Genomic DNA, 20,881 nt, shown 5'->3' on the forward strand with positions numbered 1-20,881 from the left:
CAATAGCTCTTTGGGACATTCTGTCTACAGGAAGGCCACCCACACAGATTCCTACCTGAAACCTGATTCCCACCACCATCTGGCACAAAAGAATTCCCTCATCAAAACACTATATCATATGGCCCACTGCATCTCTGACCAACACCAACTGGCCAGTAAATTGGAACATGTACATCGTGCCCTCAAGATGAACGGATACTCGGACCGTGCTATCCGCCAGGCTGTTTCTCCCACCGTGGAGAAACAACCCCCGGAGACTCCGATCAAGACCATTACGTTGCCATACATAGCAGGCGTGACCAAAACGATTTCCAAAATTCTAAACAAACACAAGACCCAGGTCCGATTCAGTACAGTACACAAGATCCGTGATCTGATCCCATCAGGATGCCATTCCTGACTTACACTACCCTGGTGTCTACAAACTGAGTTGTACTTGTGGGGATTGTTATATTGGGGAAACGAAACGACATTTCTGATCGCATTCGCGAGCACAAGTCGGATTTGAAACATGGCAGAACGAATTATTTGGCCGTAGCTGACCACTGTTGTAATACTGCTGGCTCTCATGACATTGTGTTCTCCGATACCAAGTTGCTCTGTAAACCTCCAGGTTACTACCAAAGATTTGTCCATGAAGCCATACAGATATACAAACATAGACATGACTTCAACCGAGATGATGGATTCAGATTGAGCAATCATTGGAAGGATGTAATTAACCAAGTTAAACGTTAGCTGCCGTGCAGTTTACTGCTAGACAGACAGTTTAGATTTAATTGTCATAAACATATCCATATTCCCAGCCTGTTACCCCCAGCTTTACACACTTCCGTCACCATTACCACACGCTGTTTTTTTGGTCTTCTTTAGCTTAGCTTGTGCATCCATGAAGCCATACAGATATACAAACATAGACATAACTTCAACCGAGATGATGGATTCCAATTGAGCAATTAGTGGAATGATGTAATTAACCAAGTTAAACTTTAGCTGCATGCAGTTTACTGCTAGACAGCTAGTTTAGATTTAATTTTATAAACATATCCATACTCCCAGTCTGTTACCCCACATTACCACACGTTTTTTTACCCTTTACATTTCAGTTTGAACTCTATGCGTTACTTATTTACCCGGCAGCATAACAAAAGGCGGCTTATCTACTTCCACCATCTACATTACAAAGCCTAAGTTTGAACTCCAATCGTTGCTCGGGGTACACAACGCTACCTCCCAGCCCACACCCCGCCCCCACACTCACCATGCCCCCTCCCCCCATCCCCCCACGACTATATAATTATTCGTCACAGCCACCTCTGAGATACACTTCAGCGGTTTTCTTTCGCTAAGTTGTCCCCACCTGAAGATATACGCTTGTGTTGTGCCCGAAATGTCGTGGTTAAATTTATTTTAATTTTTTACCTACGTGACTTTACCGAAAAACCCCAAAGAGTATGAATCCTTGCAGTCACGAAAACTTCAAATCTAGAATTCATGCCCACACGCAGGCTGGTGCAAGGCCACCTGATGCCCTACAGGGGCAGCTGCCACTTGGGGATGCCCTTCAAAGGTTTGTGATGAGATACGATACAAAACTCCGAGTTGCTGAGGCAATTAAGCAAGCACCATATACATACAAATATTATTAATTTAAACATAGCAAATGTTTGGGAGTTTATTGGCTCTTGCTCCTGGTTAGGCATCTACCCAACCCACAGGTCCACAAATACTGGCCACTCTTACTCTGCAGGTTGAACCTAGCAATTCAGTTTTCAACTTCACATTCTTTTCATTAAAGGCCTGTGACAAAGGTCAATCTATTGGAGATTCATTGTCTTAAGCTTACACATCTACCAGGTCTCCACTTGACTTTGTATTGTCTTAAGAAGTCCACTCACACCTCCACATCTACAAACTGCTGGGAGTTGCCTCGCTCTGCCTCAGAGTAAGAATTATCATCCTGCTTCACGTTGCCTCCATTGATCTTCACATTTTACCTTCTCTTCTTCGCTATTCACTGTCACTTCACATTTCACCTTTGCCTCTTCATATTTTACCTTGATATTTTTCAAAGTGTCCAAGCTGAGATTTCCTTCTGGTTCTTGTTTCATGAGGGATGGGCTCATTGCAGCACTTTGACTTTCACAAGCCAATTTCCAACTCCGCTCCTTGGGGATCTTCTGATGCCTGTGTGTTATCTGGTGTCTTTGAAGATGTGATCATTAATGTGCAAACATCTTTCCGTACTGAGTGCACTTGAAGAGTTTCTCTCGTGTGTGTTCTCCTCTGTTGCCTTTTAAGAACTGATGACCATTCAAATCCCTTCTCACACACAGTGTACTTGAAAGGGTGTATCTCCTGTGTGTGTTCTCTGTTGTTGTTTAAGCATAGATGGAGTGGAAAATGACTTCCCACACACACTGCACTTGAAGGCTTTCTCTCCTGTGTGTATTATGTGGTGGGTCAGAAGAATTGATGACTGTGCAAATGCCTTCCCGGACAGAGTGCACTTGAAGGGTTTCTCTCCTGTGTGTGTTCTCTGGTGCTGCTTCAAGTTTCCAGTATGATCCGTGCTGTAAGGATACTGGTCGCACTGGTTGTTTTTTGTACTGAGCTGTACTGAGTGTATTTCTTAGATCAGACCAATTCTGCAGAGTAAAGTGTCACAGAAAGAATCAACTGCATAAATAATTTAAATATCCACACCATCTAGGTTAGCATAGCGGCACACATGCATGCATATATACACAGTCACACATGACTTACACGTCTATACGTATTCATACATGAATTATATATTTTTAAAATGACCTAATTCACCACACTTGCTGTTCTGACACAATGGGAGGATAAGTGGTGAGACATATGCCTGGAAGCCCTAGCTTCTTCAATGTTTATGTCAATCCAAAACTCCACGCACACAATTTCGTCTGTCTGTCTACGAAAGGAATATGAATTTAAGACAAATTCAGCTAACATAACAAAAGGTGTTGAAAATAAACTATTTGTACTGTGCACACATTTTTCGAAATGTACACATTAATGTTCAATCGCAACTTGGGTGTGAAGCCAGGCTTAGAATTATTTGAATGCTCGGAGGAACAGATTTAACTTCAGCTGGTTATGTGCCATGTTCCTATCCTGACTGTTTCCATGCTGATAAAAAGTTCCAGGGAGACAAAAAGAGCTATGGGTTTTGATCAAATCTCCGTGTTAGAATAAAAACAAACTTTTCATTCTCACACACTGGCACCTTCATCTGCTTACTACTGATGCTTCTGCACTTCACAAATTCGTTGAGTAATTAACCCAGCGAAGGCTCACAATATTTTAGCTATCACGTGTTGTTTGCTGTCGGCAATAATAAAACGAATTGTTCGGTTCATGATGCAGTCCAATAACAACTGCATCACTGCTCTCCATACAGACTTTCTCTTACATCCATATTTCACATGGGTCAGTAACAGATAACAAATATAACACCCATCATTCCACTAATTGCTGTTAATATCAAAACACTTGTGTCAGGCTAGGTGAAAATTGAGGCCATGCCAGTATTTAACACTTGTCAGCCTTGGTCAGACCTGGGTGTTACAGATTGACCGAGTTGTCTGGCTGATGCACCACTTGTGCTCCCTACTGTGCCACCTCACTGCACTTTAGCTCAGTCGCTCGACTAATTGATGTGAACATCGTTTCTCCATCATTGTTGCGGCAGGGTGAATATCTACAACTGTCCTTTTGCATCTTTTATTAGGCTCCACCAGAGGCCAATCTTGATACTTCTGATACCAGTCATCGGCAAGTAGACTCTGCTACAAAGTCTCATTTACGGCATTTGCAAAGACATTCTCTTGATAATGCTGCACTCATTTAGCCCCTGCTTATCTAGACGAAAAGAGTCTGCTTGAGCATGCGGTATCTTGGCATGCAGGCTACATGACCCAGTCAACGTAGTATCGCCTGTCAGAGAGGCTGATGGGTCTCTCTCTTCATCTCTGTAGGGATCTGTAAGCACCTGATACAAACCAGCCTGGTTCAACCCTGGGTGAATTGTAAGCAAGCCAGTCCAGTGAACCCAAATGTTCATGTAAAGCAGTCTACGTCTCACATTCATAAAGCAAGGCAAAATAACTCTGGCCAAGGAGACTCATGCAGAGCTTGGTATGGACCAACAGTCCAGGAATCTTCAAAATGGTGTGATGCAGTCAACTCAAAGATAATGTTCCTCGACTAATTTGAATTGAGTCTTTGGCGGCCAAGTCAGAGCTGGTCATGAACACAGCAGACAAGAATGGGAGCTTCTCCACTACCTGCAGAACTGCTCGATTACTCATGATAAGTTGAGGTGGTGGAGGGTTGAATGACATAAAATACCAAGTCACATGCTCTATTTTAGTAGAATATATAAAAGGTCTCACTTCTTAGTAGCACACTCCAGTGAGTAGCCATTACCAGATTATGAGCATAAATATCATAGTGGACCAGCAGGGAACGGTCCCTTGACTACAATAATGAAAATTCTTCTTATAGTGCCATTGAACATGTCTCAAACAACAATGATGATGTAAAATCAGACAATGTAGGGGCTAGAGAGCATACCTGTCACACCCCAAGTTGAACAGGAAATGGCCCAGACTCCTGGTCATGAAGCTGTGGCCAGCCCTACCCACCATCATGACAATCATTAATTCAAGTGAGCAGAGGGGAAGGGTCCCTGAAAAAATAAAGCTCAACCCAAAGCCCTGGCCCCAATGAGGATCTGCAAGCCTCGTCCCATCAGTTCTGCAAGCCAATGATGAATAATTCTCATCTGGTAATCAGTGGTCTTTAAAGATTTTCTTCCTATCCCAGAGAGCCCATTATTTGATCCACCCAGTTGCAATAATATTCTGTACTGCAGCCTGCGAAAAAACTGCCACCCTCCTTTAGAAGTTTGTTTTGTAAGTAATTTATGCACGGCGCTATAACTGCTCGCAGGCTCTGGATGGCTCCTCACATCTCAGGTGACACTTAAGACAGAAAGTAAAGAGGAGTGACTAATTCTAATATCTGGGGCTGCACAGCCTCATCTTGCCCCATGATGCTGCCTGGGCTGCAGGGTTGTCCCTGATGGAACACCCCACAAATACTCTGTAAATCTGCAAACCTGTTTTGTCAGGCGATATTTCATCACCGTTCTTTCCCTTAATGTTACTAATAGATTTGGAATTGCAAGTTACTTTTATTAAATTAAACAGTTATTGGTGATTGCGAGCTGTTGAAGCAGCTTCCATCACCACAACAACTCATAACCACTCCGCGTCCTCTTGAAGAAGGCATGCTACAGATCAAGTTATATCGTTCCATGTCAGTCTCTGATCCGACCCTCAACATAACTTCGCCTGTGGGTTGCGATTTGAAGGGACACTCTCATGAATAATGGTTGTGTGGGGGCTACCGTCCCCCGCCACCACCGAATTGTCGGGGCCGTTGCCCCCCGACTCCCCCGTTCCATTCATACCACTACCCCCCGGCTGTTCTGTGGGGTCCGGGCTACCAACCCCCAATTCTTCGCCCCCTTGCACCCTGACTTTGCAGCTGCCGCGTAGGCATGTTTCAATTGGTGGCTCGTATGCTTCGCGCTTGCGGCGCACTACGCGGGATCGGCGGCGTGCTGCGGTGAGCGTGCTCGCAAAGCAAGACTCTGTCCCGCACGGACACAGATGGGTATAACGCGCCGACGCGTGAATCTGCTCCAGTTTGAAGGGCCGTTTAAACCGCCGCGCATATACGCACACACCCGGCGCATAGCTCGCTACCTCGCTATAGACAACCACGCAGGTACGCGACTGCAAAACAGTCGCACAGGTACGCGAGCGCTACGCACTACCGTAAACAGCCGCGTAGGCACACGCACGCTAAGCACTCCGCCTCGTTGTAAACGCAAACACAAAGCACGCTTCACCCTCCTCTTCACACTCACAGAGACCACACGACGCAGTTTATCCCCCCGCTAGCTATTTTATTTACCGTGAGTCACCCGTTAAACTACGCGTGATTGTGTGGGTCAGTGGATGCCAGCCTATTCCCCTTGGGATCCTAGACTGAATTTAATCTGCCTATCGCCCCGCTTTCTACCCTCAGTAAAATAGCCCAAGCTTACCTCTCCTCTACTTACGCTTATTCCTACCCTGATGCGCTGGAAGCTGTTGAAGGGCGATGCGGTGGGTCGTCTCCATAGAGGATTGAGCCTGGCTGCGCTGAAGCTCATCACACGGACGACTCGACGGCTGACTCCAATGCTCCGTGGACCGCGATGATTTGAAGAATTCCTCTCCACTGCTCCCAGCCTCCGCATTTTATCCACCCTAAAGGCATTCCGTTGCTCTCGCGCTTGCCCACCCGTGCCCCTTTCATATTCGGGTCTATAATCGGCATTCAGATGTTTCCGCACCCGTGCCGTCATGTCCATTCAGAGGTCTGGCTATTCCTGTCCCTTTGTTATCTAGATCCCTAATCCTACCTATAACAAAGGCGTCTCGCTGTTCCCACACTCCGTGCCGTGTGTGTGTGATCTCATCCACGGTGGCTTTACAGCCCCTGCCGTGACTATGGTATTATAATATCAGGCCACGGTGCCGCGGTGCTGGTCAGCCTCGGAGGTAGGTCGCCCAATTCCCCGGCCGCAGGAAACCATGAAGCTCGATCCCATTAGGGGCTTCTGGACGAAAACCTGTTGGCCAGGTGTCCCACCCCACGGGCCCTATGTGGGGCATGCGTGTGCGGGGTGTGCGTGTATTCATGCGGGGGGGGGAGGGCGGCGAGGGCGTGCAGCGTCGGCGTCGTCACTCCCCGGTGGCGGCGTCACGGCGGTGGGTACGGCCCCGACGGAGCAGCTCCGCTGCGGTGGCACCACAGTTGCACCAATTTTCCCTCTAAGGGTTGACTTTTGACTTTGATCTGAGCACAATCGTAACGATTGTCACTCTATGATCGCATGTGTTGGCTATACACCGCGACCTCGTAACCGGGAAGAGTAATGCTACATCACTCTTCCTCACGTTTGTATTGTAATGCTGCGAAGTACCAGCCTTGACTGGCAGTCTCTCTGAATGACGCAAACATTTTTTTTAACTCTACATGATGCATGGCTTCTGCCGATGCAGAGCCTGCCACTCGCAGTACTGATTTCTGTTCTTGCCTTCTTGCTTATATCATAATTTACCACCTCAGGCTCTTTCTTCTCACAAAGGGGCAGCTGTTTTCCTTTTGAAGTTGCTTGGGCTGTTTTTTGTCTGGATGTCTTCATTACCGCCATTTTTCCGTTCACGTTTTGGGCAGCGTTCCCCATGCTCCCATCACGGGTTGGAAGTGTTAAAAAAAATTCGCCTCAGGCTTACAGTCTCTCTCAAAAACGGGCGCTGTGGCCTTTAAAGTCTTGACCTATTGTGCACGGGTGTGCTTGCTGTAGCCATGTTTTATGTCCTCTCATCACGGGTTGGAAGTACAATATAACAAAAACATTGTTTACACCTCTTATAGCTTGGTACCGTACCACTTTCCGCAGTTTTGACTCTGCAAGAGACTCAAAGTATGTTTTGAGTAGCGTTCACAGCACTCACGTCGCAGTTTGGAATTCTTGCATGGTATTTGATATATTAGGGGGAGGCGCCCCCTGCATACATAATTTACTGCTACCATGTGCTGTGTTAGCTACTGGATCACAAAGGCGGTTGGTGAGGCTCTGATCCCGTGGAATACATATTATCTTGTTCGTGTGAGATTGACATATTTCACATTGTATCTCTTCTGAATGACCCTAGGTCTAACACTTTCATATTTATTACTTGGTACACGCTTAACCAAGATTTGTGGTATACTATAGTTGTTACCAAGGATATTCCGAGGGTTTTGTTAACCTTTGTTCCCCGTCTGCATCGCCAGGGACCCGTGCTTCTTATTCCCAAGTTATATTTTGATATCCTGAGGTTGAAGATATAGCTAAGCTTCCAACTTTACTGTTGTATTTTAAAAACCCCAGTCAGCTCATAAACGCTTGGGTCGATATCGCTGTCCGGGTAGGTTTGTGACCCCTGCTGTTTCCGTCTTATGTCTGTTTAATTGAGTTGTTTACTTTATAACAGTCTTCTCTTGAAGTCAACCGGAGATTTCCTGCAGAATCTGTCGGGGAGGCTGACCTCTGACTCCTCGCTCCCTGGAGAGCCGTTGCTCTCCTCCAGCGTGCTCGGGGGAGGGATACTTCCCTCCGACCCCCCCCCTCACCACAGTCCCTCGGGGCATAATCCGCCACTGGCGCGTAGCCACCTGGGATCAATCCGCACACACTCCCCCTCGCGTGCTCCTCCAAACGTTATGCACGCCGTACGCAGTCGCGCACACTCATGCGTCCGCAGCCACCAAAATTCGACGTGGCTACCTGCCCGGCGCTGCGCACCAATCGCACGCGCGGGACCCGGGGTCGGGGGTCAGAAGGCAGGGGCGTCACTCGTACGCGCGCAGCCGATTGGAGGAGGTGCCCCGGAGCTGGTTTAAAGGGCTGTATGAACAATCTCGCGTGCACGCTGCCCGTCTACCTCGCGCACACGTTAAGCAGAGGTGGCACGGGTGATCTCGCGTGCACAATGCCCGTCTACCTCGCGTACACGTTAACTACGAGCTACACACAGTGGCGAGCGCACACACGCGGGTAAAACACACGCTTGTGCGCAAACACAGGATACCACAACGAGAAGGCTCACAGCACCATGCACTCCTCTCCGCACTCGCAGGGACGACACAACAAGGTTTATTGACTACTGGCGATTTATTCTCCGCGAATAACGAAGCTAAACTACCCATGTCAGTGTGGGCCAGCAGGGCAGGTCTAACCTATCTCCCGGTGGTCTAGGACTCAATCTGTCCCATCTCTCCCTAATCACTCTCCCTAAGGATATTCCCCTTAATCTCACCTCTCTCCTACATACTCATGGTTCGACTCGGAGGTGGAGGAAGCCGTGGAAAGGCGAGGCTCCATGTAGTCCTTGCTGGGAACGGGGCCTGGCTGCGCTGCGACTCGTCTCACGGTGCTCTCTCCGACGTCCGCTTTTTACTCTTTAAACAAGTGCATTCGTCCTGCCAATCAGAGGGCCGCCCTGTTTTCCCGCCACTCGTTACTCTGCCTCACTCTGTACCTGCTTGCTGACCCGTGTCGAGTGTGCCCCTCTATCCGCGGCGGCTGAGCAGCCCGGTCGTGACCATGCAACCACCATCCAGGTCACAGCGCCGCGGTGTGAGCTAGCCTCGGGGGAGGTCGCCCAATTCCCTGGTCGCAGGAAACCGTGAAGATTGGTCCCATGAGAGGGCTTCCGGGTGAAAACCTGTCGGCCAGGTGAACTCCCCTCGGGGCTCTATGTGGGGGGTGTGTGTGTGTGTTCATGTGGGGGGTGGTGGGGGAAGCGCTGCGACGGAAGCCGGGTGGCTTCGTTGCTGCAGCACCACCGCCGCAGGCACGGCTCCGACGGAGCGGCTTCATTGCTGTGGCACCACATAGCCCCCCGAGGTGCCAGTCCCCATCCCGAGTTGACTGGAGCACCTCGCCTGGGTTGCCCCCACGAGGTAGCGTCGCAGGGTCCGGGGGTGGTGGCTCCGTCTCCCGGGGTTCCGGCGGCGGTCTCCTCCTCCACTCCAACGGCCCCCCTCGTCCCTTGGCACCTGCGGGCTGGGGAACAAACTCAGAGGCCGCAGGGTTTAGGGGTCGTCGTCCCCGCCCCCCCCCCCCCCCCCCGGCCCGGGCCGTGACCTCTCGGGGCCCCGTGGGGCCCATATACCGTGCGAGGCCCCCGAGCATGGGGGATGTGGGGACCCCGGGATTTCGGGGTACACGAACGGCGGGGTTCTCCCTCGCCGGGGCTGCCCTCCAGGGTTTCAATCGGTGGATGTTGACCACCATCTCTCGGCCCCTCTCACCGCCTTGAATCAGCACTGTCCATGGGGAGATCTATCGCCCCACCATCCAGGGTCCGTGCCAGTAGGTGGTCAGTTTCCCCACCTGTCTGGCCCCGACGCGAGGGGTGTGTAGCCACACCTTAGAGCCCGCCGAGTAGAAGCGGGGCTCCATACGGGGTCGGGCGCCATGCTCTTGCCGCTGATGCGCAGCTTCTCCTTGCGGGTAGGTCCGGCCCCGGGCCCCTCGCAGAGTCTCCATCAGGTGCTCCACGGGGCGACTCCCCTCCTCCCGTTGTGATGGGGGAACGCCGAACAGCAGATCTGCAGGTAGACGAGACTCACGGCCAAACATCATTAGGAATGGGGTCTGTCCCGTAGACGTGTGTACCGTGGTGGCATAGGCGAACAGGGCATAGGGGAGGTGTTCATCCCAGTCTTGCTGATTTGCGGCCGCCATGCATTTGAACTTCCCAGCTAGGGTCTGGTTCATACGCTCCACCATACCGTTCACCTGGGGGTGGTACGCCGTGGTTCGGTACTTCTTGATTCCGAACTCGCGGCACAGCGCCTGAAACAACTCTGCCTCGAACTCACTACCTTGGTCGGTAGTGACCCACTCAGGGATCCCGTGCTTAAGTACGTAGTGCTCCATGAATGCCCGGGCCACCACAAGGGCCATCTTATCGGGGATGGCCACCGCCATGGGATACTGGGTGAAGTATTCCACCGCTATGAGGATATACCGGTTGCCCCGTGGGATCGCGGGAACGGTCCCTGTAGGTCGATCCTGACAAGCTGGTTCGTCCAACTGACATAGGACGGTCTCAGGGGCACCTGGTATCGCGCCGGTTGCGGCCCGCACTGCTGACAAGCGTGGCAGCCCTGTACCCAGGCGGCCACGTCTTGCGTCAATTTGGGCCAGAGATACTGGCGACGTAGGGTCTCCTGGGTGCGCCGTTCTCCATCATGGCCTCCGAGCAGGTGGTCGTGCACCAGACGTAGCAGCTGGGGTCACACCTGGGCGGGAACACAGATGCACCCCGGCTGGCCGGCCTCGGTTAGCTCCCGTACCACCCCGTTCTGTACACACAACCGGGCGTACAACCCACTCCAGGGTCCTGGTAGGGTGTCCTTCTTCTCCCGTAAGGCTGCTTCCACCGCCGCCAGATCCGGATCCCGCTGCTGGGTCCGTCTCAGCTGATCGTCGTCCAAGCCCGGGAAGGCGCAGCCGACGTCCTCTTGGATCCGCCCGGTCAGGGTGGGGTGGTCCGTCGAGTCCCTTGCTCCTCCTGCAGGGGTCTCTGTGGTGCATACTGCACTCTCTCTCGCGAGAGGGGGTTTAGTCTCAGCGTGCTCCCGGGGTCCCGTTGCCTGTCGGCAGTGCCCCCCCCCCCCCCCATGAAGCACGGGCAGGCCTCCTCCGCCCTCGTCTTGGCGCACACCACGGGCCGCCTCGACAAGGCGTCCGCGTTTGCATGCGTCCACCCAGCCCGGTACTCGATCTGCAGGTTGTATTCCTGCATCTGCGCCAGCCATCGGGCCATCTGCCTGCGCGGTTCCTTGAAGGTGAGGAGGAACTGCAGAGCATAATGGTCAGTGCGCACCCGACATTTCCTGCCGTACAAATACGGCCGGAACTGTTTACACACGAAGATCACGGCATACAGTTCTTGACGGGTCACGCAATAGTTCAGCTCCGCCCTGCTCAGGGTCCGGCTGGTGTATGCGATGACCCGCTCCGTCCCATCCTGCACCTGTGACAACACCGCGCCCAGCCCACTGCTGCAGGCGTCGGTGTCCAAAATAAAATCGGTGGTGAAATCGGGAAAAGCCAGGGTGCGGGTGTGGGTGAGGTGATCTTTGAGGGTGGTGAAGGCCGTCTGGCAGGCCTCCGTCCACTGATAGGGGTTCTTAGGGGAAGTGAGTTGGGTGAGGGGGGGGTGCAATCTCGCTGAATCCCTTTACAAATTGACGATAATAAGTGGCGAGCCCCAAGAATGACCTGATCTCCGTCAGGTTCCTTGGCCATGGCCAATCCACTACGGCGCATACCTTCTCTGGATCGGTGCGCACCTCTGCCTCGCTGACTCGGTGTCCGAGGTACCCTACCTCGTACTGTGCAATGTAACACTTACGTGGTTTGAGCTTGAGATGGGCTGCTCGCAGTCGCTGGAATACCTCTCGCAGCCTGGACCAGTGCTCAGACAGAGATCTACTGAACACTGTCACATCATCCAGGTAAATTAGGCACTGTTCCCACTGCAAGTCCCGCATCACCAACTCCATCAACCGCTGGAACGTCGCAGGCATGTTAGTGAGTCCGAACGGGAGCACCCGAAACTCAAACAGTCCCATCGGGGTGGCGAATGCGGTTTTTGGCCGATCCTCCTCCGCCATCTCCACCTGCCAGTACCCGGACGCCAGATCGAGGGTGGAAAAATACCGCGCTCCTGCGAGGCTGTCAAAGGTGTCATTGATGCGTGGGATGGGGAACGGTCGTCGAGGGTCACTGCGTTCAACTTTCGGTAATCAACACAAAACCGGGTCGACCCATCCTTTTTCGTCACTGGTACTACCGGGGCAGACCAGGGGCTCGCTGAGGGCTGGATTATGTTATCACGGAGCATATCCACAACTGCCTCTTTAATCTGGCCCCGTTCAGGTGCGCCCACTCGGTATGCAGGGAGTTTAATGGGTCGGGCGGCACCGGTGTCAATTTGGTGCTTCACTGGCAAGCTCCTCGCACTCAAGCGCGTGCTCGACAAGGGTATCAAAGGGGAGGCTTGCACTACCCAGTTTGGGCTGCCACCACGCGGTGCAGGCTAAATACTGGAGGTTTTTGTCGGCGGCCAGCTCGTCAATTACCTCTGTCGTGAACTCTGGACGGGCGATCCGTGTCAGTGATTACACGTCTTCGGCATAGTCGCGAAAGTCCTCGCGGGTTGGCGGCGGCGCGCCTCTAAGGCCGTCTTTGCCTGTCTCACATTACGCATGCCGAAGCGTAGGTCAAGTCGGCACATCAACTCTTCTAACTGGGTTTGGGCGCTTGCGGGTAGAGCCTCCACAAAGTCAGCTGCCCGCCCATCTAGATTAATAGTAAGTTGCCGTAACGCCTGCGCGTCTGTCCAGCCATTAAGCTCTTTAGCCCCTATGATGTTGCGGGCAAACGCTTTCCATGAAGGGGTCCCCTGGCCGGTAAACACATACCTTATTTTCGCGTGGAGTAACGCGCCTCTCTCCCGTGGGTAAAACACACGCTCGTGCGCAAACCCAGGATACCACAACGAGAAGGCTCACAGCACCATGCACTCCTCTCCGCACTCGCAGGGAAGACACGACAAGGTTTATTGACTCTGCGAATAACGAAGCTAAACTACCCGTGTCAGTGTGGGCCAGCAGGGCAGGTCTAACCTATCTCCCGGTGGTCTAGGACTCAATCTGTCCCGTCTCTCCCTAATCACTCTCCCTAAGGATATTCCCCTTAATCTCACCTCTCTCCTGCGTACTCGCGGTTCGACTCCGAGATGCAGGAAGCGTGGAAAGGCGAGGCTGCACGTAGTCCTTGCTGGGAACGGGCCTGGCTGCGCTCGACTCGTCTCATGGACGATCCAGTAGCAGGCACGATGACTCCTCCGATCCTTGACCCCAGAAGAACACGACTGACTGCCCCTACCTTCCCTGCCCTTTGTATTGTCCTTACATCAAAGATAACTTGCCGCTGATCCGCTGGCCTCTCGTCCAATCAGGAGCCTCGGATTTCCCACTCCTCCCTAATCGGATCGGTGCTCTCTCCGACGTCCGCTTTTTACTCTTTAAACAAGCGCATTCTTTCTGCCAATCAGAGGGCCGCCCTGTTTTCACGCCGCTCGTTACTCCGCCCCACCCTCTACCTGCCTGCTGACCCGTGTCGACTGTGCTCCCCTATCCGCGGTGGCTGAGCAGCCCTGTCGTGACCATGCAACCACCATCCAGGTCACGGCGCCGCGGTGTGAGCTAGCCTCGGGGGAGGTCGCCGTGAAGATTGGTCCCATGAGAGGGCTTCCGGGTGAAAACCTGGTGACCTCCCCTCGGGGCTCTATGTGGGGTGTGTGTGTGTGTGTGTTCATGTGGGGGGTGGTAGGGGAAGCGCCGCGACGGAAGCTGGGCGGTTTTGTTTCTGCAGCACCCCCGCCGCAGGCACGGCTCCGACGGAGCGGCTTCGCTGTTGCAGCACTACTGCCGCAGGCGCGGCTCCGACGGAGGGGCTTCGTTGCTGTGGCACCACAAATCTCATTAGCCGCCCCTTGGGTTTGCCAGTTTTTTAAATTAAATTTCATCACTTCCCAAGCAGGCTTGTGAGTAATTATCCTCCAGCTGTCTTTTGTGTGTTAAGGTAGGAGGCAGGGGGGTAATCACCTTTTCCGTGCCCCAGCGCTACATCCCGATCAAAATTTTTACAAAAAAAGGGCAGAATCACTCTAAATATATATTTGGAAAAGGCATATATACAACATGCTCTTCGAGTGTTTATGATGAGATTTTATACAACATCCGAGTTGCTGAGGCAATTAAGCAAGCACCATATGAATGCTAATATTATTATAACATAGTGAATGCTTCAGAGCTTATTGGCTCTCACTCCTGGTTAGAGATCTACCCAAACCACAGGTCCGCAAAATACTGGCCGCTCTTACTCTGCAGGTTGAACCTAGGAATTGAGTGTTCAACTTCACGTTATTTTCATTAAAAGCCCGTGACAGAGGTGAATCTACTGGAGCTTCATTGTCTCATGCTTACACATCTACTGGGTCTCCATTTGACTTTGTATTGTCTAGGAAGCCCACCCACACCTCCACTTCCACAAACTGTTGGGAGTTGAGACTTGATTCGAAGCTTTCGTGACTGCAGGAATTACTCTTTGTTTTTTTCGGTAAAGTCACGTATAAATAAGAAATAATAAAATAACATAATAGCGTACAACGTTTCGGTTGCAACACAAGCAGCCATCATCAGGTACAGAAGAGCTAAATTTACGAGAGAGAGGAAACACATAACCCCAGATGTATATACAGACACCCAAGTAGGGGGAACTAACACAGATACAACAGGGGACACAGAGAGAGAATCACACCAAACAAACAGGGTTTAGCAAAATTTGGAAACCATATAAAGCAACACAGACGGTCGGTCAAAACACAATTAACGCATAGGCTGGTTGATTACTCTATTTCAAAGATTGCTAAATTGCAAGTTAAGTATGAAATTTTAAAATACAGACCGCACACACACCCATAGACATCCAAGCAGAGCGAACCAGCACAGAATGAAGTCGCCTTAAACAGGCAGAGAAGGTAAGGCTGAGAGACAATGGGACAAATTATTTTATTTCCATTCTACGTGACTTTACCGAAAGAACCAACAAGAAGAGAGAAACCTTCAAGTGCACTTTGTGTGAGGAGGCATGTGTGGAAATGCTTTCGAGCATATATACACAGTCACACATGACTTACACGTTTATACTTATTCATATATTCATGATATAGTGAAAACGATTCCCCAATTCATCAAACGGGCTATTAAGGCACACAATGAAAGGGCAAATGGTCATAAATATGCCTGGATGCCCTAGTATTTTCAAAATGAATGTTTACCTAAAACTCCAAGCACACAATGTCGGCTGTCTAGCTACGAAAGTAATATTTATTTAAGAAAAATTCAGCTAACATAGCAAAGGGTGTTGAAAATAATACTATTTGTATTATGCAGAAATACATAAATTAATGTTCAAACGAAACTTCGAGGTGTGAAGCCAGGATAAGATTTGCTTGAATGCTCGGATGAACCTCCATGTTCAATAGTTACAGTGAGGGTAAAAGGTATTTGATCCCCTGCTGATTTTGTACGTTTGCCCACTGACAAAGAAATGATCAGTCTATAATTTGATGGTAGGTTTATCTGAACAGTGAGAGACAGAATAACAACAACAAAATCCAGAAAAACGCATGTCAAAAATGTTATAAATTGATTTGCATTTTTATGAGGGAAATACGTATATGACCCCTCTGCAAAACATGACTTAGTACTTGATGGCAAAACCCTTGTTGGCTATCACAGAGGTCAGACGTTTCTTGTAGTTGGCCACCAGGTTTGCACACATCTCAGGAGGGATTTTGTCCTACTCCTCTTTGCAGATCTTCTCCAAGTCATTAAGGTTTCGAGGCTGACGTTTGTTCAACTCGAACCTTCAGCTCCCTCTACAGATTTTCTATGGGATTAAGGTGTGGAGACTGGCTAGGCCACTCCAGGACCTTAATGTGCTTCTTCTTGAGCCACTTCTTTGTTGCCTTGGCCGTGTGTTTTGGGTCATTGTCATGCTGGCATACCCATCAACGACCCAGTTTCAATGCCCTGGCTGAGGCAAGGAGGTTCTCACCCAAGATTTGACGGTACATGGCCCCGTCCATCGTCCCTTTGATGTGGTGAAGTTGTCTTGTCCCCTTAGCAGAAAAACACTCCCAAAGCATGTTTCCACCTCCATGTTTGACGGTGGGGATGGTGTTCTTGGGGTCATAGACAGCATTCCTGCTCCTCCAAACACGGCGAGTTGAGTTGATGCCAAAGAGCTCCATTACTGGTCTCATCTGACCACAACACTTTCACCCAGTTGTCCTCTGAATCATTCAGATGTTAATTGGCAAACTTCAGACAGGCATGTATATGTGCTTTCTTGAGCAGGGGGACCTTGCGGGCGCTGCAGGATTTCAGTCCTTCACGGCGTAGTGTGTTACCAATTGTTTTCTTGGTGACTATGGTCCCAGCTGCTTTGAGATCATTGACAAGATCCTCCCGTGTAGTTCTGAGCTGATTCCTCACCGTTCTCATGATCATTGCCACTCCACGAGGTGAGATCTTGCATGGAGCCCCAGGCCGAGGGAGATTGATAGTTCTTTTGTGTTTCTTCCATTTGCGAATAGTCGCACCAACTGTTGTCACCTTCTCACCAAGCTGCTTGGCAATGGTCTTGTAGCCCATTCCAGCCTTGTTTAGGTCTACAATCTTGTCCCTGACATCCTTGGAGAGCTCTTTGGTCTTGGCCATGGTGGAGAGTTTGGAATCTTATTGATTGATTGCTTCTGTGGACAGGTGTCTTTTATATAGGTAACAAGCTGAGATTAGGAGCACTCCCTTTAAGAGTGTGCTCCTAATCTCAGATCGTTACCTGTATAAAAGACACATGGGAGCCAGAAATCTTTCTGATTGAGAGGGGGCCAAATACTTATTTCCCTCATTAAAATGCAAATCAATTTATAAAAATTTTGTAATGCGTTTTTCTGGATTTTGTTGTTGTTATTCTGTCTCTCACTGTTGAGATAAACCTACCATTACAATTATAGACTGATCATTTCTTTGTCAGTGGGCAAACGTACAAAATCAGCAGGGGATCAAATACTTTTTCCCCTCACTGTATATGAATAAGTATAGACGTGTAAGTCATGTGTGACTGTATTAATGCATTCCTCTGTGCCTTGATACTCACGTAGATGGTGTGGATATTTTTTTCTGTCTGCAGCTGACGCTTCCTCTGCAGAATTGATGTGATGGTGCAAAGGCAATCGGCGCAGCTCAGTACAAAAAGGAAGCAATGCGACCAGTATGCAAACAGCATGGATCGTACTGGAAACTTGACACAACACCAGATAATACACATAGGAGAGAAACCCTTCAAGTGCACTCTGTGCCGGAGGGTGTTTGCAAAGTCATCAGTTCTTCAGACCCACCAGAGAACACACACGGGAGAGAAACCGTTCAGGTGCACTCTGTGCGGGAAGGCATTTGCACAGTAATAACATCTTCAAAGACACCAGAGAACACACACAGGAGAGAAACTCTTCAAGTGCAGTGTGTGTGGGAAGGCATTTTCAACTTCATCTACTCTTAAACAACACCAGAGAAAGCACACGGGAGAGGAACCCTTCAGGTGCACTGTGTGCGGGAAGCCATTTGCAGAGTCATCAAATCTTAAAATACACCAGAGAACACACACAGGAGAGAAACCTTTCAAGTGCAGTGTGTGTGCGAAGGAATTTTCACATGCATCTACTCTTAAAATACACCAGAGAACACACACAGGAGAGAAACCTTTCAAGTGCACTGTGTGTCAAAAGGTATTTGCAGACTCATCAGTTCTTCAGAACCACCAGAGAACACACACAGGCGAGAAACCCTTCAAGTGCACTGTGTGCGATAAGGCATTTGCACAGTCATCAGTTTTTCAGATCCACCAGAGAACACACACGGGAGAGAAACCCTTCAGGTGCACTCTGTGCGGGAAGGCGTTTGCACAGTTAGCAAATCTTCAAGGCACCAGAGAACACACACAGGAGAGAAACCCTTCAAGTGCAGTGTGTGTAGGAAGGCATTTTCAGCTTCCTCTACTCTTAAAAATCACCAGAGAACAAACACAGGAGATAAACCCTTCAAGTGCACTCTGTACGGGAAGTTGTTTGCAGAGTCATCACACCTTCAAAGACACCAGAGAACACACAGGCATCAGAAGATCCCCAAGGAATGGAGTCTGAAATCGACTTGTGAAAGTCAAAGTGCTGCAATTAGCCCATCACTCATGAAACAAGAACCAGAACAAAATCCCCGCATGGACACTTTGAATGGTATCAAGGTTAAATATGAAGACGCAAAGGTGAAATGTGAAGAGGTGAAATTTGAAGAGGCGATGGTGAATGTGAAATGACAGTGAAGAGCGAAGAAGTGAAGGTAAAATGTGAAGATGAAGATTCAACTCCAAAATCAGACCTTCACATCGATGGAGGCAACGTGAAACAGGAGGAGAATTCTGACTCTGATGCAGAGCGAGGCAACTCCCAGCATTTTGTGGAAGTGGAGGTGTGGGTGGACTTCTTAGATGATACAAAGTTAAATGGAGACCCGGTAGATGTGTAAGCTTAAGACAATGATGCCCCAATACATTCACCTTTGTCACACGCCTTCATTAAAGAATGTGAAGTTGAACACTCAATTCCTAGGTTCAACCTGCAGAGTAAGAGCGGCCAGTATTAGTGGACCTGTGGGTTGGGTAGATGTCTAACCATGAGCGAGAGCTAATAAGTTCTAATTTTTATGCTAATTCCTTTGTCAAGGCGCTCTGTTTCTTCTCACACAGCTTAAAGGTCGCGGTCTGAGCTTGGCTGTGTTCGCTCCAGCGCTGTCCTCGAGACAGTCTCGTCCCTTCACCTGATGAAGACCACTTGTGTTGTGGCCGAAACGTCGTGAGAATATTATTGTGTTATTTTATTATATTAATTTATTATTTTATTCTTATTCTACGTGACTTTACCGAAAGAACCAAAAAAGAAGAAAAAGCTCCCAAGCATTCACTATGTTATGAGAATAATATTTGCATGCATACGGTGCTTAATTGCCCATAATAGAGCTTTCCTTTTTTTAGATCGCGTACATATAAAATTTTCATGAAACTAGCCACTACGTGATTTGTTCTCCAATGCACTGGTGTGCTATACTAGTGTAGTGACATCAGGGACGTCACTATATGGTGTTGGTCCGGGAGGGTCGTGGTGTGCGATGTTCCTATGTCGCGGACAGCACTGGGTGGTTTGCTGTATGATGCCGGCTTTACTATAGCACGGCGTGCGATGCACCGTCATCACATACACCCCGTAGATGGGTGTAGTACCATACCTAGCGGGGCTTGGTGAGCGCTGGGATAGTGTGGGCATAGCATGTAGTGCAGGCTCCCACAAGGTGGAGCGGGATAGTGTCAGCCCAGGGACCGGGTTGTCCCGGGCCATGGCACTCTAGTTGACCCCGTAGACACATGATCCGGAGTGTCCACAGAGAGGGCCCCAGGTGGGGGGGCTAGGGGGTGATCACTTGTCCGGGAAGAGCTCTTGAGAGGGATCGAGAGGGAGCTAGAACACTCGAAGGCGGGCGGGGCCTGGGCGGAGCCAGCCCTGACCCGGGAGCATATAAGATGGGTCCCGGAGAGGGACCGGGGTCGCTTCGTTCTACAAGCTGGAAGCTCCACGTCCTACAAGCTGGAAGCTCTACGTCCTACAAGGCATCAGCACGTGGCCGGGACCCGAGTGAGGGGTCCGACCCTTCGTAGTTGTAACTCCTCCGTATAGTGTAGTTAGCTGGGTGGTCACCACCCTAGGCTGTATCTGGTAAAGGGGCAGTTACCCCTTTGTGTAATACGTGTTGCTATAATAAATGTGTTGCCTCTAAAGAATAACGTCTGCAACTCAGTTGGACTCACTACACTAGTGTAGTGTAATAGCGCCGACTGTTGTCCAGGAATGGCAACTGCAGTAGACAAACAGTACACAAGCCGGGTGTGTTGGCAGGGCCAAGGAACTGGGGCAAGGGTCATGGAAGACCCTATCTGGAAGCTCCTGGAACCTGCTAGTGGGTTCGAGAAGAAAAGCGCAACCAGGGCAGAGCCTGGCCACGCTGGGTAGCATAAAAGCAGCTGAGTGCGGGAGCTCAGGGCTGCCAGTTCTAGGAGTGGGCTCATCTCTTCTTTGCTATCATCTTCGCCGCCTTCATCGCTGTCGTTTTCACTAGATTATGCGCGGCCGGATGAAGAAAGAACCCACCTATAGGGTCGTCGGAGGATGGGAAAGGCAAAATATTCATCCCTCCGACAGCCCGGGACCCAGGATCCCGGTTACGAAGCCCATTGGCAGAGAGAGAGCGGCAGTGAATCAGCGGGAGAGCGGCTGCGTATCAGCGGGAGAGCAGCGGCACATCGGCGGGAGAGCGGCCGTGGATCGGAGGGAGAGCGGTGGTGAATCAGCGAGAGAGGAGCCCGATCCTCCACGGTCATGCGCCAAGCATGCGGCATGGCCGCGGACCGCCGTGTTGAGGGGAGCGCGGGAGGCGCGCCACTACCAGCGGTGCAGAAAGGAGTCACAAGGGGACCCTGGCGGCAGTCCCTGTC

General features: G+C 50.3%; 4 protein-coding genes and 1 pseudogene across 5 annotated transcripts in view; 4 read left to right on the forward strand and 1 right to left on the reverse strand.

Annotated features, from left to right (window-relative positions):
• LOC116957278 (uncharacterized) overlaps positions 1–20,881 on the forward strand; it is a 609,203-nt gene that overhangs the window by 579,215 nt on the left and 9,107 nt on the right. The window lies entirely within an intron of this gene.
• LOC116957235 (uncharacterized) overlaps positions 1–20,881 on the reverse strand; it is a 479,173-nt gene that overhangs the window by 329,074 nt on the left and 129,218 nt on the right. The window lies entirely within an intron of this gene.
• The window catches only part of LOC142906859 (uncharacterized), a 284,641-nt gene that overhangs the window by 227,729 nt on the left and 36,031 nt on the right, over positions 1–20,881 (forward strand). The window lies entirely within an intron of this gene.
• LOC142906843 (uncharacterized) overlaps positions 1–20,881 on the forward strand; it is a 188,628-nt gene that overhangs the window by 137,786 nt on the left and 29,961 nt on the right. The window lies entirely within an intron of this gene.
• LOC116957248 (uncharacterized) lies at positions 17,268–19,174 on the forward strand (annotated as a pseudogene).

The sequence above is a fragment of the Petromyzon marinus genome, chromosome 71 (assembly GCF_048934315.1).
Source record: "Petromyzon marinus isolate PM22_M1 ecotype Great Lakes invasive population chromosome 71, UKy_Petmar_22M1.pri1.0, whole genome shotgun sequence".
Classification (NCBI taxonomy): Eukaryota; Metazoa; Chordata; class Hyperoartia; order Petromyzontiformes; family Petromyzontidae; genus Petromyzon; species Petromyzon marinus.